This window comes from Cornus florida, unplaced genomic scaffold (genome assembly GCF_030987335.1).
Source record: "Cornus florida cultivar Cherokee Brave unplaced genomic scaffold, ASM3098733v1 CherokeeBrave_3.0.0_Hap2_Chr11, whole genome shotgun sequence".
Classification (NCBI taxonomy): Eukaryota; Viridiplantae; Streptophyta; class Magnoliopsida; order Cornales; family Cornaceae; genus Cornus; species Cornus florida.
Window position 1 is genome coordinate 100709302 of NW_026775581.1, and position 15670 is coordinate 100724971.

Genomic DNA, 15670 nt, shown 5'->3' on the forward strand with positions numbered 1-15670 from the left:
ACACTCAATGGTTTCAACATACCTTTGGTTACATGTCAGAATCAATCATTTTACTCACTCTAATAATTTTATTCCAATTGTAACATCATCATGATGAGCCTGTGAAAATATCATCTCACTTTCAGCTACCATTGTCTCGATGACTATGACAATTCGTCGGTAATCAGGTGGAACCGTGGAATGCCCATTGAAAATTTGAAACTGTTATACATATATGTGTGTATATATATATATACTACGTATATCCTAGCAATTACAGTATGATACAATAATAAAAGGCTGCATTTTAAGATGTGACAAACATGTTATATGAACATTTAAGAAGTTCGGAGTAAAAGATACTTATTTAAAAATGTATTAAATATATTAGAATTTGTAATGGATTGTAAACAAATAAAGGAATGACGTACATAGCATAGTCATGATTCATAGGTTGCTCATAGATATTAAACAAACAATTATAAGCTTAGATGGAATTGACATATTTTTAGAATTAGTAAATAACTTTTTCTTGGTTGTTTTCAATTTTTTTTTTCAAATTTTGTTTTGATTTGACCATGATTGAAAAATGTTTATCAGATGCATTATTGAACGAATATGCCACCCATTAAAGAGTTGACCCAATTTTGCAAATTTTAGGTAAAACGCGTTAAAGCGAAGTGTTAACTTAGTTGTAAATTTGTAATATATTGAAACAATTTCAACCAAATTCTGAATTGTTGTGTGTTGGACCAGAAAACTATATTCAAAACAAAATTGTAACATTTTTCCAATGTACAGTTGTTACTTGGTTTAGAATTTATCGAAGAAGAAATCATTTTTTGGAACGTGTGGTATGTTGGAAGCATTTTTAGGTAAACGACCACAGTATGGAGATAAATGTAATATTGAGGAACTTCAACAGATGTGTTTGGAAATATCAACTAAAGTGGCATAAAAATCATAAGAAAGTGTAAGCCACAGTTGACATGTGCTCAGGGGCACTTTGTTAACTTTATTTATTTATTTATTTATTATTAGTTTTTACTTTTATATGTATTTTTTTTTTTTAAAAAAAAAGGTAATAGACCAGAGAACAATTAATAATAATATGAAATGAGGTTATTAAAATTGATTTTAAAAAGTTAAACATAGCTGAAAAATGACATTTATTATGATAAAAGAGATCAGAGAGAGAATTCCTGTGATCACTGCACTCAAATAAAATTAAGGTAAAAATAATGATGAAATGACGAGAAGAACGATACTATATATTTTTTTTGAAATTTTCCAAATGCTTCCCTCAAGCTTATTTACCAACTAGACGGTGCAAAAAAACACTTTGATGCTCCTCCACCAATCAAATATAGCTCCTAAAACATCATCAACTTAGTCTCTCTTTAACGCAAAAGAATCCAACATCAAAATATGATTCTTCATTTGTTTATCTTGTTGTCGGGTATATTTTTATTGGTGCAAAATGCTTCCGATATATTTGATGGGATATTATTATTAGCGCTCTGGTTGATGCTTTAATTGAACCTACAATACTTGCTTAAAAAAATAAAAAATAAAAAATTGAACCTAAAATATGCTACAAGTTGTGCCGCTCGACTGTCCAATTTTAACCTGTATGCAGATGATCTAGCAGGTACTTCCACAGGTCAACATGTCTGCCGGATATGCACAGCTTCAGTTTTTTCATGGTCTGTCTTGGTCAACATGTCTGTCGGATTCTTGGTGTTGAGTATTTTCTCAAGTATAAACACCCCATTTTCTAACAAAAATCTGATTGAAATGATACCAAAGTCCTATATGCTTGGTTCTTAAATGAAATGTTGAATTCTTTGCCAAATGTATAGCACTCTGACTATCACTGTGCGAAACATTATTCACGTGTTCGAATCCCAACTCTATCAACAAGCCTTATAACCAAATCATTTTCTTGTTGGCGTTCGTTATTATCACATACTCTACCTCTGTAATAGGTAACGTTACAATTAGAGCTACAAGTTGGACTGACCAACCCAACCTCAACCCGAATCGGGTTGGGTTGGGCCAACCTGAATTGCACCCAACATGGGTTGTAGTCATAACCCGGACCGAATATTTTTAGGTGGGTTGGGTTGGGTTGGATCGGGTTGACGAGTTGAGTTTTTATATATATATATATATTTTTTTCCCTCGAAAATATATATATATTATATAATATATATATATATCTGATTATATTATTATTAAAATATATATATATATATTTTTAGGGCAAATCATTTCAGCCTACATCCCCCCCCCCCGGCAACTGCAAACTACAAAATCTACTAGAATCAAAAGTTCAAAACCCATATATTTCAGTTAATCTATCTTATGCAAGAATCAAAAGTTCAAAACCTATTACCTATATCAAAGCCCATATCGGCATATGATTTCAGATTGTTCAAAAGTCAAAACCCATATCTTTCAGTTTCCATCGCCCGCTGTTCTAGTTCGGGTTCGCCGTTCGCAAGCTTCAGCCGCTGTCCCCCCACCTCTCTACAACTGCTAACTTGTATGTATTGTTTTTTTTTTATATTTTATTTTTGGAAGTGACGGCGGTGGCGGCAAAGGTGGATGGACGACGGCAGCGGCGGTGGTCGATCAGCGGCTAAGGGCGAGGGACGGTGACGACGACAGGGAAAAAGAGAAAGAAGAGATAAGAGAAAATAATAATAATAATAATAATAATTATAATTATTATTATTATTTATTTTGGGTTTTGGGTTGGGTTCGGGTTAAGCCCAATCCTAACCCAAATATGTCTAGATTTTAATAAAATCCAACCCGAACATGAACCCGATTTGTGAATTTTAAGCCCCAATTTTAAAATTTCTGGGTTAAGGTTAGGGTTGGACTGGACTGGATTAGTCCGCCCAAGTTGCAACCCTACATGTTGCTTAATGAACTTGAAACTTGTCAATTGTGTCCCTCTTTGAATAATTGTGTGCAATTTGGAATAGTTGCAACTTGTTGTTTGTATATACGTCATTTTACACATACTTATGTCACATTGACAGTTTTTTTAGAATTTTTGTACTTCCTTCGAGCCTGTCTTCATGGAATTGACTTTTGACTAAGTTTGAGAGTATGTTATCAACATTTGGAGTTTAAAATGCATGATTGGGATGTGATTCATGTTCTTTAGCATTAATATCACTTATAAGCTTAACTTGAATTCTGAAATGCAATTTGAACCAAGTTTGGAAATATGTTTGTTTTATCCGGAATATGTTTGCGTTATCACCTGTCTGTTAAATGCCATTTGCTTTCTTATACACTTGTGATCTATTCTCAAGAACTATTTCACTTATCTTTTAAAACTTACAATTTTTTTTTTTTACCCCCCTTAAAAATTATAAGGTTTGATCACAACTAGTCTCCCAACCCAATTTGTTTTAAAAAAAAGGACCATGTCAGCCTCAGGATCAGCAAAATTATCTCCATTAAAAGGTAGTTTGTGAATTACTTGTAATCCGAAGGCCAACTTTGGTCTTTCAGGAAAATGGTAAATGAAATTGGAACCGAGAGAGAGCCTCTTGTGAGGTGGGTTTTTTATACGTTTATTGTTGTGGGTCCACCCACATATGAAGCCGTTACACCTCCCCCAATTGCCACCGTGTAATACAAATTTTCAAACGAGTCGACGGTTACTTTCTTCTCCATCAATACACCAGCCTCTCAGCTCAATGCTGTTTTATCCATTTGTTTCTCTCTACAGGAGAAGAGAAGAAGATTCCCCGACGATAATGGCGTTCGATCTGGTATTCACCGACGAAGAGATGGCAATTGAAGAAGGCCTTGGCTACCCAAAAGCCTACGCCAAGCTCTGTAGAGACCACAGTATCAGTCCATACACCAATGGCCCTCCATTCACTTTCACTCCCTATGCTCTGCAACAACAAGAGGTGAGAAACACACCCCTTTAATGGCCTGTCACTATTTGTTTGGTGTCTTAGAAAACCCACGAAGAGAACAGTTTTTAAGATTAGGAATTTTGTCTATGTCAAAGTTTGTGGCTTCTCAGCCACACTTGGATATTTGAAATGTGGCTGCCAAAATTTGCACAATAAGGTGCAGGAGAGAGAGGTGTAGGCTGAAGCATGTAAATAGCCGTTGCTCACCAACAGAAATGAGCTGATTTTTGAGCCACCAATGTTGCCAAATCTCCACTTTGGCCAAAAAATCTAACTCTCCAACCAAAACTGTCCTTCAACTAAACTGATTTGACAAAACTGAGTTGCATATATAAATAAAGTTTTAGCTACATAGATCAAAATTAGTTTAACTCTTCATAAAGTGATTTAACAAATCTAAGTTATATATGATTATACATAAATAAATTGTGAGCAAGCAAACTACATATAAAGCAACAGTGCCAAAAATATGGATTACATGACCAAAATTTTTATGCAAAACTTAAAAAAAAAACAAATAAGTAAAGAGTGTATAGAGAGCTAGAAAGGGTTGGGCAAAAATAAAGAAGGGTGGTAGCGTTGATAAAAATAAAAGATTGAAGAGGAAATTAAGAATGAAACAATACAAGCATATACCTGGTTCGGCCATTTGGCCTACATCCACAGCACACAAAGTCATCGAAAGGGCTCCATCACATTTATTTTATTCTCAAGTCTTCTCAAGTGAAAACAAGATAATGATATGAAAAATATATGAATTCCTAAAAACAATCTCATAAATCACTCCTATCAATATTTTATCAAGGCAAATCTCCAAAACATAAATTTGGTGCTAAAACATGTAATTATAAATCATTTCTAAAAATCTTTTGGAACCAAAACATGAAATCTTCTATCGAGATATATTTGGACTTGGAATTGGAACCCCCCATTCACACGCCCATCAGTGTTAGTGTTACTCTTTTTGTACAAGCCATCATTTCCATCCAGTCATCATCCCGAGGAAACAGTTCTCATGGCGGAACTGCACCAAAGGTGATGGAGTTCCTATATAACGATCATGTGTTACTTTATATATGCTAACTAGTATTATTTTTTCATGCAGAGAGAGGAGATCAAATTAGGAGGAGAAGTATCACAGCAGGATCCTCATCGTTGAGGACAAACGACATTGTTGACACCAATCCGAATAGGAAAAGAGGAATGATTCTTCCATTTGAACCGCATACTATCACCTTTGATGAAATTAAATACTCTGTTGACATGCCACAGGTAACTAAAAGCTTGCACAATCGATGTGTTTGTGTGTTTTAAGGCAGAGAATTACTTATTTTAAGGTAACAGAGTCTAAAAGCAAGGAGTGATTGTATAAATATGACTTGTAGGAAATGAAAGATCAGGGTGTCCTTGAAGATAGATTGGTGCTTCTGAAGGGAGTTAGTGGAGCTTTCAGGCCAGGGGTTCTTACAGCTCTAATGGGTGTTAGTGGTGTCAGTAAAACAACTCTGATGGATGTGCTCGCTGGTAGGAAAACTAGTGGATGTATTGAGGATAACATTACAATTTCTGGGTATCCAAGGAAGCAAGAAACATTTGCTTGAATTCCTGGGTACTGTGAGCAAAATAATATCCATTCCCCTCATGTTACTGTCTATGAGTCCTTGCTCTACTCAGCTCGGCTACGATTACCGCCAGAAGTCAATTCTGAAACCCGCAAGGTTAGTATTTCTGAAGCATTTTTTGTAGGAGTTGAAAGTAAGCAAAAGAGACAGAGAATAGGGTTATTGAACTTGACTTGGTTGTGCTCTGGTCGTACTGGAGTTTATCTTGAATTCAACAGGAAAGTTGAACCTACTTTGTGCAATTTCAGCTGGTCCAAATTTGATCAGATTTGAACTTCGTGTCTTCTTGGTTTGACTGCTAAGGTAGCCATGCTTAAGGAGTTCATGGGCATCACTTAGCATAATTGAGCATTTTGCCTTAATCTACTATTTTGTTGTTGAACTGAGAAGATATCTTCACATTGCCTCACATGGTGCTGCTAAAGCTACTCATTTGCTATGATATTTTATTTATTATTATTATTATTATGTAAAAAAAAAAAAAAAAAAAAAAAAAACCGGAATTATAAGCTAAATGAAAACATAAATTGTCCAAAACTGGCTCTAGATGAGTTTTACTGGATTTGCTCAATGAGCGGTTCCATATGTGAGTGGAAACAGAGTAGCAGAAGTCTCTAGATTCAATTATTTATTTTTCTCCTAAAACCACCAACTAATCACTATACGAAACTTCTAGGGCTGAAGGATGGGTGGAAAAAAAAAAAAAAAACGCACTAATATTGCATTTGACTATTAACTCTCACTCATTTTGGCAGATGTTCATTGAGAAGGTCATGGAACTCGTGGAGCTGACCCCATTAAAGGAAGCACTAGTTGGGTTGTCGGGTGTGAATGGCCTTTCAACTGAGCAGCGAAAGAGACTAACCATTGCTGTTGAGCTGGAGGCAAATCCCTCCATGATTTTTATGGATGAACCAACTTCAGGGCTAGATGCAAGAGCTGCTGCAATTGTGATGAGAAAGGTTAGGAATACTGCAGACACAAGAAGAACTGTTGTATGTACCATCCATCAACCAAGCATTGACATATTTGAAGCTTTTGATGAGGTAAGAAACTGTTAATCTATAATAAGAATTAGCATTGTATATGATTTCATTCTATCATATATGTATTGACATATAAAAAATTGACTTGCAGCTTTTCCTAATGAAGCGAGGAGGACAAGAGATATATGTTGGGTCACTGGGTCGCCATTCTTGTCATTTAATCAATTATTTTGAGGTGAGATGAAATGAAATATAAATGAAACTACGACTAATGACAATATACTTCTAGCTTTAATTGCTCAAAATTTACTCACTAGCACATCACTTGCTTTTTTTACAAGGCAATTGAAGGAATAAGTCAAATTAAAGATGGCTACAATCCAGCAACTTGGATGTTGGAAGTTACTACTTCAGCGCAGGAAACAGCTTTGGGGGTCGATTTCACTGAAGTTTATAGGAGTTCAGAATTATATAGGTTGGTTTAAATATAAAGCACATAATGAGATTGAGAAGTTATCCTTACAAGCATTAGAAATCTGATAAATATTTGAATACCCTTTCCCAGTTGCACATCTAAATTTTGTGATATTATTTTGGTGAAACAAAGCTTTAATCAAAGAATTGGGCACACCTAGTCCTGGTTCAAAGGACCTTTATTTCCCTCTACTCAATATTCAGTCATTCTTCACCCAATGCATGGCTTGCCTATGGAAGCAACATTGGTCATATTGGCGTAATCCACCATATACTGCAGTGAGATTTTTTTTCACAACCTTCATAGCATTGATGTTTGGGACAATGTTTTGGTGCCTTGGTTCCAAAAGGTGAGTTATAAAAATAGAATCAAAGCAGTTAAAAAGTTCAAACTATTGTATTCCCAATTTCCATTTCAATCTAATCTTGATGTATATTGCAGGACAAGGTAACAAGATCTTTATAATGCTATGGGTTCTATGTATGCTGTTGTTCTCTTCTTAGGAAATGCCTCATCGGTGCAGCCGGTGGTGGCTGTTGAACGAACAGTCTTTTACAGAGAAAGAGCTGCTGGAATGTACTCAACTTTGCCATATGCCTTGGTCAGGTATCTAGTATTCATTCACTACAAACTTCACAATTCATGTAAATGATGTAGATCTTATTTGGTCATGTCCCTTAATGAAATTTCTTCCTCCTTTGCAGGTTGCCATTGAGCTTCCATATACTTTTGCACAACCTACAGTATATGGTGTTATAGTTTATGCAATGATCGGATTTGAATGGAGTGTTGCCAAATTCTTTTGGTACTTGTTCTTCATGTACTTCTCATTTTATGGCATGATGACTGTGGCTGTGACTCCGAACCATCATATTGCTTCCATTGTTGCTTCTGCATTTTATGGATTATGGAACATATTCACAGGATTTATAGTCCCACGAAGAGTAGGTCCTTACAATCCCATTTTCCTTTAATAAGATGCAGAGCATATAAAAAGTAAAAACTAACTATATATATTACTACAGGTGACATCAAAGAAAGATCAGAAGCAGTATTGGGCATGTAAAGATGAGCCTTATAGTAAAAGAATTTGCTGAGGTGTTCAAGCCATTCCATGTTGGACAGAAACTAGGAGACGAGCTTGCAACCCCATTTGACAAGACCAAAAGACACCCAGCTGCTTTGTCAACCAGAAAGTATGGTGTTAGCAAGAGAGAGCTCTTGAAAGCTTGAACCTCTAGAGAATTTTTGCTGGTGAAGAGACATTCATTTGTCTACATCTTCAATCTCGCACAAGTATGCCTTCCTTCATATATCTATATATATAAATATTCTGCTTTTGGTCTTAGTGTCATTATTAACGATCCCTTTTATTCTCTTTCTTATAGCTTACTGTAATGGCATTGATTACAATGACCCTCTTCCTAAGAACTGAGATGCACCGAAATTCAGAAACTAATGGAAGGAAATATACTGGTGCTTTGTTTTTCACTCTGATTATTAACATGTTTAATGGATTACCCGAGATTTTCTTGACAATTGCAAAGCTTCCAGTCTTTTACAAGCAAAGAGACTTTTTGTTTTATCCCCTATGGGCATAGGCACTTCCAGATGGATCCCCATTACATTATTAGAGGTTGCCATTTGGGTATCCCTCACTTACTATGTTATTGGATTCGATCCAAACGTTGGAAGGTAAGAATTAAAGAAAAATGAATCTCTCAAAGACTTGTTCAGCTTAGTTCCCCATATTTCCCTCTGCTCCAGATGATAACTAGTCAAATGTTCTCTGCAGATTTTTGAGACAGTACTTGCTCATCTTACTTGTCAACCAGATGGCTTCGGCATTGTTCCGATTTATAGGGGCAATGGGCAGGAACATGATTATTGCAAATACATTTGGATCATTTGCATTGCTCACACTTTTCACATTGGGTGGCTTTATCCTATCGCGAGGTGGAAAACATGAATCAATCTTGAGAAACAATTCTTCTCATACTTTTAAGACTTCATATAATACATTTTTTTTTATGCATCAAAGGATATAAAGAAATGGTGGATTTGGGGTTACTGGATGTCACCATTGATGTATGGGCAGAATGCAATTGCAGTAAATGAATTCCTTGGGAATAGTTGGAATCATGTATCTATTCCAGTCTGCCCAAGGAATTCATTTACTGCAATTGCAGTCTGCCCATTTATCAATGGTGACATCTAGTAACCCCAAATCCAGCATTTCTTTATATCCTCTGTTGCATATATATATATATATATATTATATGAAGTCTTAAAAGTATGAGAAGAATTGTTTCTCAAGATTGACTCATGTTTTCCACCTCATGATAGGATAAAGCCACCCAATGATCTGAATGAATTTGCAATAATCATGTTCCTGCCCATTGCCCCTATAAATCGGAACAATGCAGAAGACATCTGGTTGACAAGTAAGATGAGCAAGTACTGTCTAAAAAATCTGCAGAGAACATTTGACTAGTTATCATCTGCAGCAGATATGGGGAACTAAGCTGAACAAGTCTTTGAGCAGTAAGTGAGGGATACCCGATAACCTCTAATAATGTAATGGGATCCTCAGGATCCATCTGGGAAGTGCATATGCCCAGGGGGGATAAAACAAAAAGCTTTTTGCTTTTAAAAGACTAGAAGCTTTGCAATTGTCAAGGAAATCTCAGGTAATCCATTAAACATGTTAATAATCAGAGTGAAAAACAAAGCACCAGTATATTTCCTTCCATCAGTTTCTGAATATCGGTGCATCTCAGTTCTTAGGAAGAGGGTCATTGTAATCAATGCCATTACAGTAAGATATAAGAAAGAGAGCAATTTATTGTTAATAATGACACTAAGACCAAAATAAGAATATTTATATAGACATACGAAGGAAGGCATACTTGTGCGAGCTTGAAGATGTAGACAAATGAATCTCTCTTCATCAGCAAAAATTCTCTAGAGGTGCACGCTTTCAGGAGCTCTCTCTTGCTAACACTATACTTTTTGGTTGACAAAGTAGCTAGGTGACTTTTGGTCTTGTCAAATGGGGTTGCAAGCTCGTCTCCTAGTTTCTGTCCAACATGGAATGACTGGAACGCCTCAGCAAATTTGTGAATTGTAACAAAACTGTAAGGCTATCTTTACATGCCCAATACTCAGGCCGGCCCTGAGATTGAAAAAATCTTGAGAGGCCATAGGCAAACTTTAATGTGAGGCCCTCTATACATAAGTTTCACACGCGAAAAAAAAAAAAAAAATTTATAAAAGCGAAATTTTCATTAATGCTCTGTTCGGTAGGAAGGAAGGAAAATAGGAGGGAAGGAACAAAATTCCTTCGTTCGGTAGGAAGAAGACACGGAGAGAGAGGACAATAGGAGGGATGGCTTATCCCCCTCCTTCTTTACAAATTTTCATCCGCCCAAATTTGGGCGGAAGACACGAGAGAAAACAAGCAGAGCTATTATTAAAATACTATATTACAAGATTATCCTTCCCAAATATTAAAAAATAAACCCTACGCATCTCGTCTCACGCAAAACCCTATCAAGAAGAACTCACTTTCACGTTGAACTCGATCAAACTCCGGCGATCTCTCATAAGAAACTCTCTCTTGCTCTTTCTCGATCTGTACATATACATAGATCGACTGTATTTACAAGCAAATTTGCTTCATGTGTTATAATATATATAGGCGATTGGTTGTACAGAGTGGGTTGCTCTAACAACTCTACAAAGTTATTGATGATCATGTTTAACTTTCTGTGCTACTGATATACTAAGTTTTCACCCTCAATCATCCAGAATCGCACCAATGAAGGAATCGAAAACTCTATACTTTTGCATACAAGTTAAGTAAACGATCGAGGGAGGATAGAACTTGTCGTGTAACTAATTGTCTTGTTAAACCCATCAAGAGAACAAACAACTTTTCAATTGATGAAATAAAAAGAATGAAACCCTCAAAGAGCAATAAATCATTGACTTTTGATCTTCCAGTTGGAATAATAATTTGAAAATTTACCAATAATTTCACATAAACTAGCATTTTTCCGTCTGCCAATATTTATTTTGGTATATTTTTTATATATAAAAAATTAGATATCTTCTGCTATTGCCTCACAGTGACAATCTATCATTAATTTGTAACACAATTACCTAACATCTACACAAAGAACTCAAACTTTTGTACCCCACGCTTGCCTTGAGCCTGACCTCTGTAACCCTTATTTGGTCGAGATATGGAGTTTGGAAAATACTGACATGTTATAATATAGTTATATGGTATGTACTTGTTTAAGTTTTTTTTTTTTTTTTTTTTTTGTTTTTTAACTTTTTTTGTAGATATTATATAGAAGGGTATAATGGTAAAAATAATTTTAAATTCTCTCTTTCCTTCTCTCGTAACAAACAAAGGAATTTGGTAGGTTCTTCTCGTCTCTTCCATCCAACCAAACAAAATGAAGGAAGTTCATAATCTCTTCCCTAGGGATGTCTCATCATTCCCTTCTTCTCTCCCTTCCATCCAATTTTCTTCCGTCATACCGAACGGAGCCTAAAGTAAATGTGATTGTCTTGCATTTTGAGCTGCAAAATTATCAATTAAAGTGCTAATGTTGATTCTCATTCCTATTCATTGAATCTCCATGTTCATTAAGATTTTCTTCATTTCTATATTCTTCATTCACCAAATCTTCAACTAAACTCTCATCATTTCTATTCATTGAATCTCCATGTTCATTAAGATTTTCTTCATTCCTATGTTCTTCATTCACCAAATCTTCAACTAAACTCTCAGTTTGTGCTTTGTTCCTAAAAAACTTATGAATAGCGTCTTTTTGAGATTGAATCAATTCTTTTTTTTCTTTTTTCTTTTTTTTCATACCCAGATTCAAATTTTCTTGTAGACATAATTGTCATAAATCTTGAAATCTTATAAATCTAAATAACAGGAAACACAATCAACATAAAACTAAACTTTAAAAAAAAATGTTTTGCTGAAAGAAAATATAGATTACCTCAATGGCTCAATATGCAATAATATGATTTACAGAAAAACAAAGATACCTCATGAGATGTCTAAAAGATATGTCTTCAAGTGAAGGATTGCTAGTTAAACTCCTGTATTACAACAAATTCATCTGTCAAACAATAATTCCATAAGAACTTCCAACTTTATGCATTCTATTTTATGAAATAATAATTTGAGGTGGCATCATTCTCTTTCCATTCTTTTTTTATTTTATTGTTTGGAACGTTCTGCCAAAGTTCTTCAATATTAATTAATCTGAGAGTAACATTTTTTTTACATTCCCGTCCCATACCTATACAACTTCAGTGGACCATCATAATTATTTCAATATGTATCATGATTTAAAAAGTTAAATATATTGATATAGATTTTGAACCATTAAACAATTTAAACTAAACTAATATTAACTGCAATCCATTAAAATAATTTTTTGGTTTAAGAACCACTTGAATTAGAGTATTGTACTTGTCTTAAAAGTAGAAAACTTACAGTGTTCAGTGAGTTCACACAAAAGAATAAGACGATGATGATGCAGCTGCGATGCGGTCTGCGTTTGAGCCGACTCGGAACGAGTTAGAGATAACGCTAAAGCGGCTGAACAAGTCGAAGTGTTGAACTTGAACAACCCTTTCAACTATTGCGAGTTACGAACCCGAACTGGAAGTCTGGAACTGAGAGAGAGAGAGGAACAGAAGAGTGAAGGTGATGATGATGTGATGTTTTCAGTTTTCTGGGTTTTGAACTTTTGATTTTTGAGGAAAAAAAACTTTTGATTGTTGCAGTTGCAGTCTTGTAGAACAGAGAGAGAGGGGGTAAGCTTAAGAGTTGAGTCTGTTCAAATGATTTGTTGCATTTGCCTTAAAAAAAAATTTTAGGCCCGTTAAATGATTTGTTGTATTTGGTTACAATTTTTTTTTTTTGTGGCCCATTAGGGCTATAAATTTTGAGGCCCCTTAAATAATTTGCTACATTTGGTTACAGTTTTTTTTTTTGGTGGCCCATCATTCATGGCCTATAAATTTTGAGGCCCCTTAAATTCTGAGGCCCTTGGCGACCGCCTTGGTTGCCTTGGGTTAGGGCCGGCCCTGCCAATACTGCTTCTAATCTTTCTTTGATGTCAACTGTAATAATATATGACTGGATCAAGCTTTCCGGCTAAAGCTAACAACAGAGTGATCAGAATTTGAAAATGGGAAGAGAATTGAACTAATCAGAATTTGATTCATGAATCGGACGAGGAGTACAGAGTGACAGGGACAGCCCTAAGATTCCAAATATTTTGAGAGGCCCTAGGCGAACTTTCAAATGTGAGGCCCTTGAATTTCACACGCGCAAAAAAGAATTACAAGAGTGTGAAATTTTAACACGATGTTTTCAAATTCTATAGCTAATATAATTGTGCCCCTGTGCATTGTGCATAAGACAACTAACAAATAACTATAAATTTATCACCACCAACAAATAATTGTGCACAAAACTAACTAATAAGTATAAATCACCACCAATAATTAATTGTGCGTCTGTGCAGTGTTCTTAAAACAACTAACTAATAACTATAAATTTTTATCAGCACCAATAAATAATTTTGCGCATGTGCAGTGTGCATAAGACAGCTAACTAATAACAATACATTTATCAATTAAAGAGTGCGAAATTTTCACAAGCACAAAATAAAAAATGAAGAGAACAGAAAACTGCAGCTTCTTTTACAGTCATTGTTTATATAGCTACTAAAATTTGATGATAACAGATGACAAAAATATGTGGAGATGAGGTGACTATATATATATATATATATATAGGAGGCTGAACTTGTAGTACTGAAGAAGTAGTGGGACTTTTAGGTTACATGTGGCATCCACTATCATATATAGTTTTGTCTTTCACTCTTTATATTAACTACACTACACTTTGTGTGTGTTTGTTTTTGGGAGCCAATGTAGTGATTGATTGATCATTGCTACAGAAGACCTGTGCAAATTAATAGAAAAAACCATTAACAACCATTAACTTTTGTTTTGTTAAAGCCTGCTCTTGATTTCCAAGTGTCTGTACATTCTGATGGCAAGTGCTTTGACAGTATTATTAACTGAAATTCTAGCTGAGCCAACTTCAAATAACATCAATAATGGTGGTATGTCTCTTCATATAAAAATAAAATAAAAATAAAAAACCCTTAATTTTGCACTTTTAAGTATGAGCATAATTTAGAGATCGAAAAAGTTAATTATTACCTCAACCCACTAGAAGGGATCCTTAATTTTCGTGGGATTGAATGTGAAAATGCAAAAAATTATGAGGAAAAGGGGTATGGTTGCTGCTGTTGTGAGATTGGAGTGGACTTAGGGAGAGGAAAAAACAAAAAAGTACCTGCCATAGATTATGGTCTCGATCGCCATGAAAGACACATGCAGAAAGGCACACATTTATTAAAATACTAAGAGAACCATAATATATTCATTCAGCTTTTGATAGCCATCACACACAGTGACACACACAAAACCCTAGCTACTTTTCTTTTTTGCGGTAATTAAAACCCTAGCTACTTTTCACTATTGGAACAAAGGTAAAGGCCCGAATCGAACTAACCAAAGTTAGAACAAATCAAATGATGAGATGAACGAAAGAAAGAAACATATATAAAAGATCGAAGAAGAGACTGTCACAAGAGAGAGAGAGGATGAACATACCTTGTGACCTTAGGCGATAGCGGAGGCCGAGCCCTGCGGAGTGTCGAAGCAGATTGTGTCGTCTGAAACTTGCCCTAACTTTTTTTTATTTTTTATTTTTTATTTTTTTAATCCCCTATGGGCCTCAAAATTTGAGGCCCAGGGCTACGCTGTCGCCTTGGGCCAGGGCCGGCCCTAGCACAGACTCACCTGCAAGGCTTGATGATTCCACTAGCATATGCTTCTTTCTACTTCGTGGCAGATTGTGTCGTCTGAAACTTACCCTAACTTATTTTTCTTTTTTCTTTTTTCTTTTTTCTTTTGACCTTTCTCCATCCCCTATGGGCCTCACAATCTGAGGCCCTCTAAAATCTGAGGCCCAAGGCGACCGGCTTCCCCTGACACACCTTGCAAGGCTCGATGGTTCCACTAACATCATGTAGAATAGTCATATGCTTCTTTCTACTTGGAAGTATATGGAGACAGTTCAATAAACCCTCTTGAACAGAGGATAAATTAGAATGAAGAAACACTTGGGCAAAATCTGTAAAATAAGAGCTAGTGAACCAAATTTCCATATGTTACCTCCACTGTATTAACAGAAAAGTTGATGACAGATGGCAAAGCTCTGCTTCCTACATAAGCTTCTGCGTCAACATTTAGGGCCTGTTTGGAAAGTGTTGTGTGGTGTAGTGTAATGCTCTAACCTAGAACAGAATAAGTGTTGTGTGGTGTAGTGTTCTGAAAGGAGAACAAAACATGTTTGGCGACGAAAATTTGCTCTGAGAATTTTGGAATAGAAATTATTATTATTTTTTTTAATGATTAAAATAAATTAATTACTTCACTTGATTAGTTTGCAAAACAAGAATTACAGAGCTTGATTAGTTGATTTATTAGAAAAAAAAAATTAAAACAAAACCCATTCACCCAGACTTGCAGTTGCAGAGA

The 15670-nt window shown here is 35.4% G+C and overlaps 1 long non-coding RNA gene and 1 pseudogene across 1 annotated transcript; one reads left to right on the plus strand and one right to left on the minus strand.

Moving 5' to 3' along the window:
• Positions 1–3517: 3517 nt before the first annotated feature.
• On the plus strand, positions 3518–9230 carry LOC132281689 (pleiotropic drug resistance protein 1-like; annotated as a pseudogene).
• A 1033-nt stretch (positions 9231–10263) lies between these two features.
• Positions 10264–15192, minus strand: LOC132282712 (uncharacterized). The gene is made up of 2 exons (XR_009471830.1): positions 14741–15192; positions 10264–12139 (listed from the first exon to the last, which is right to left on the minus strand). It is a non-coding gene; the product is annotated as an uncharacterized LOC132282712 (long non-coding RNA).
• Positions 15193–15670: the final 478 nt, after the last annotated feature.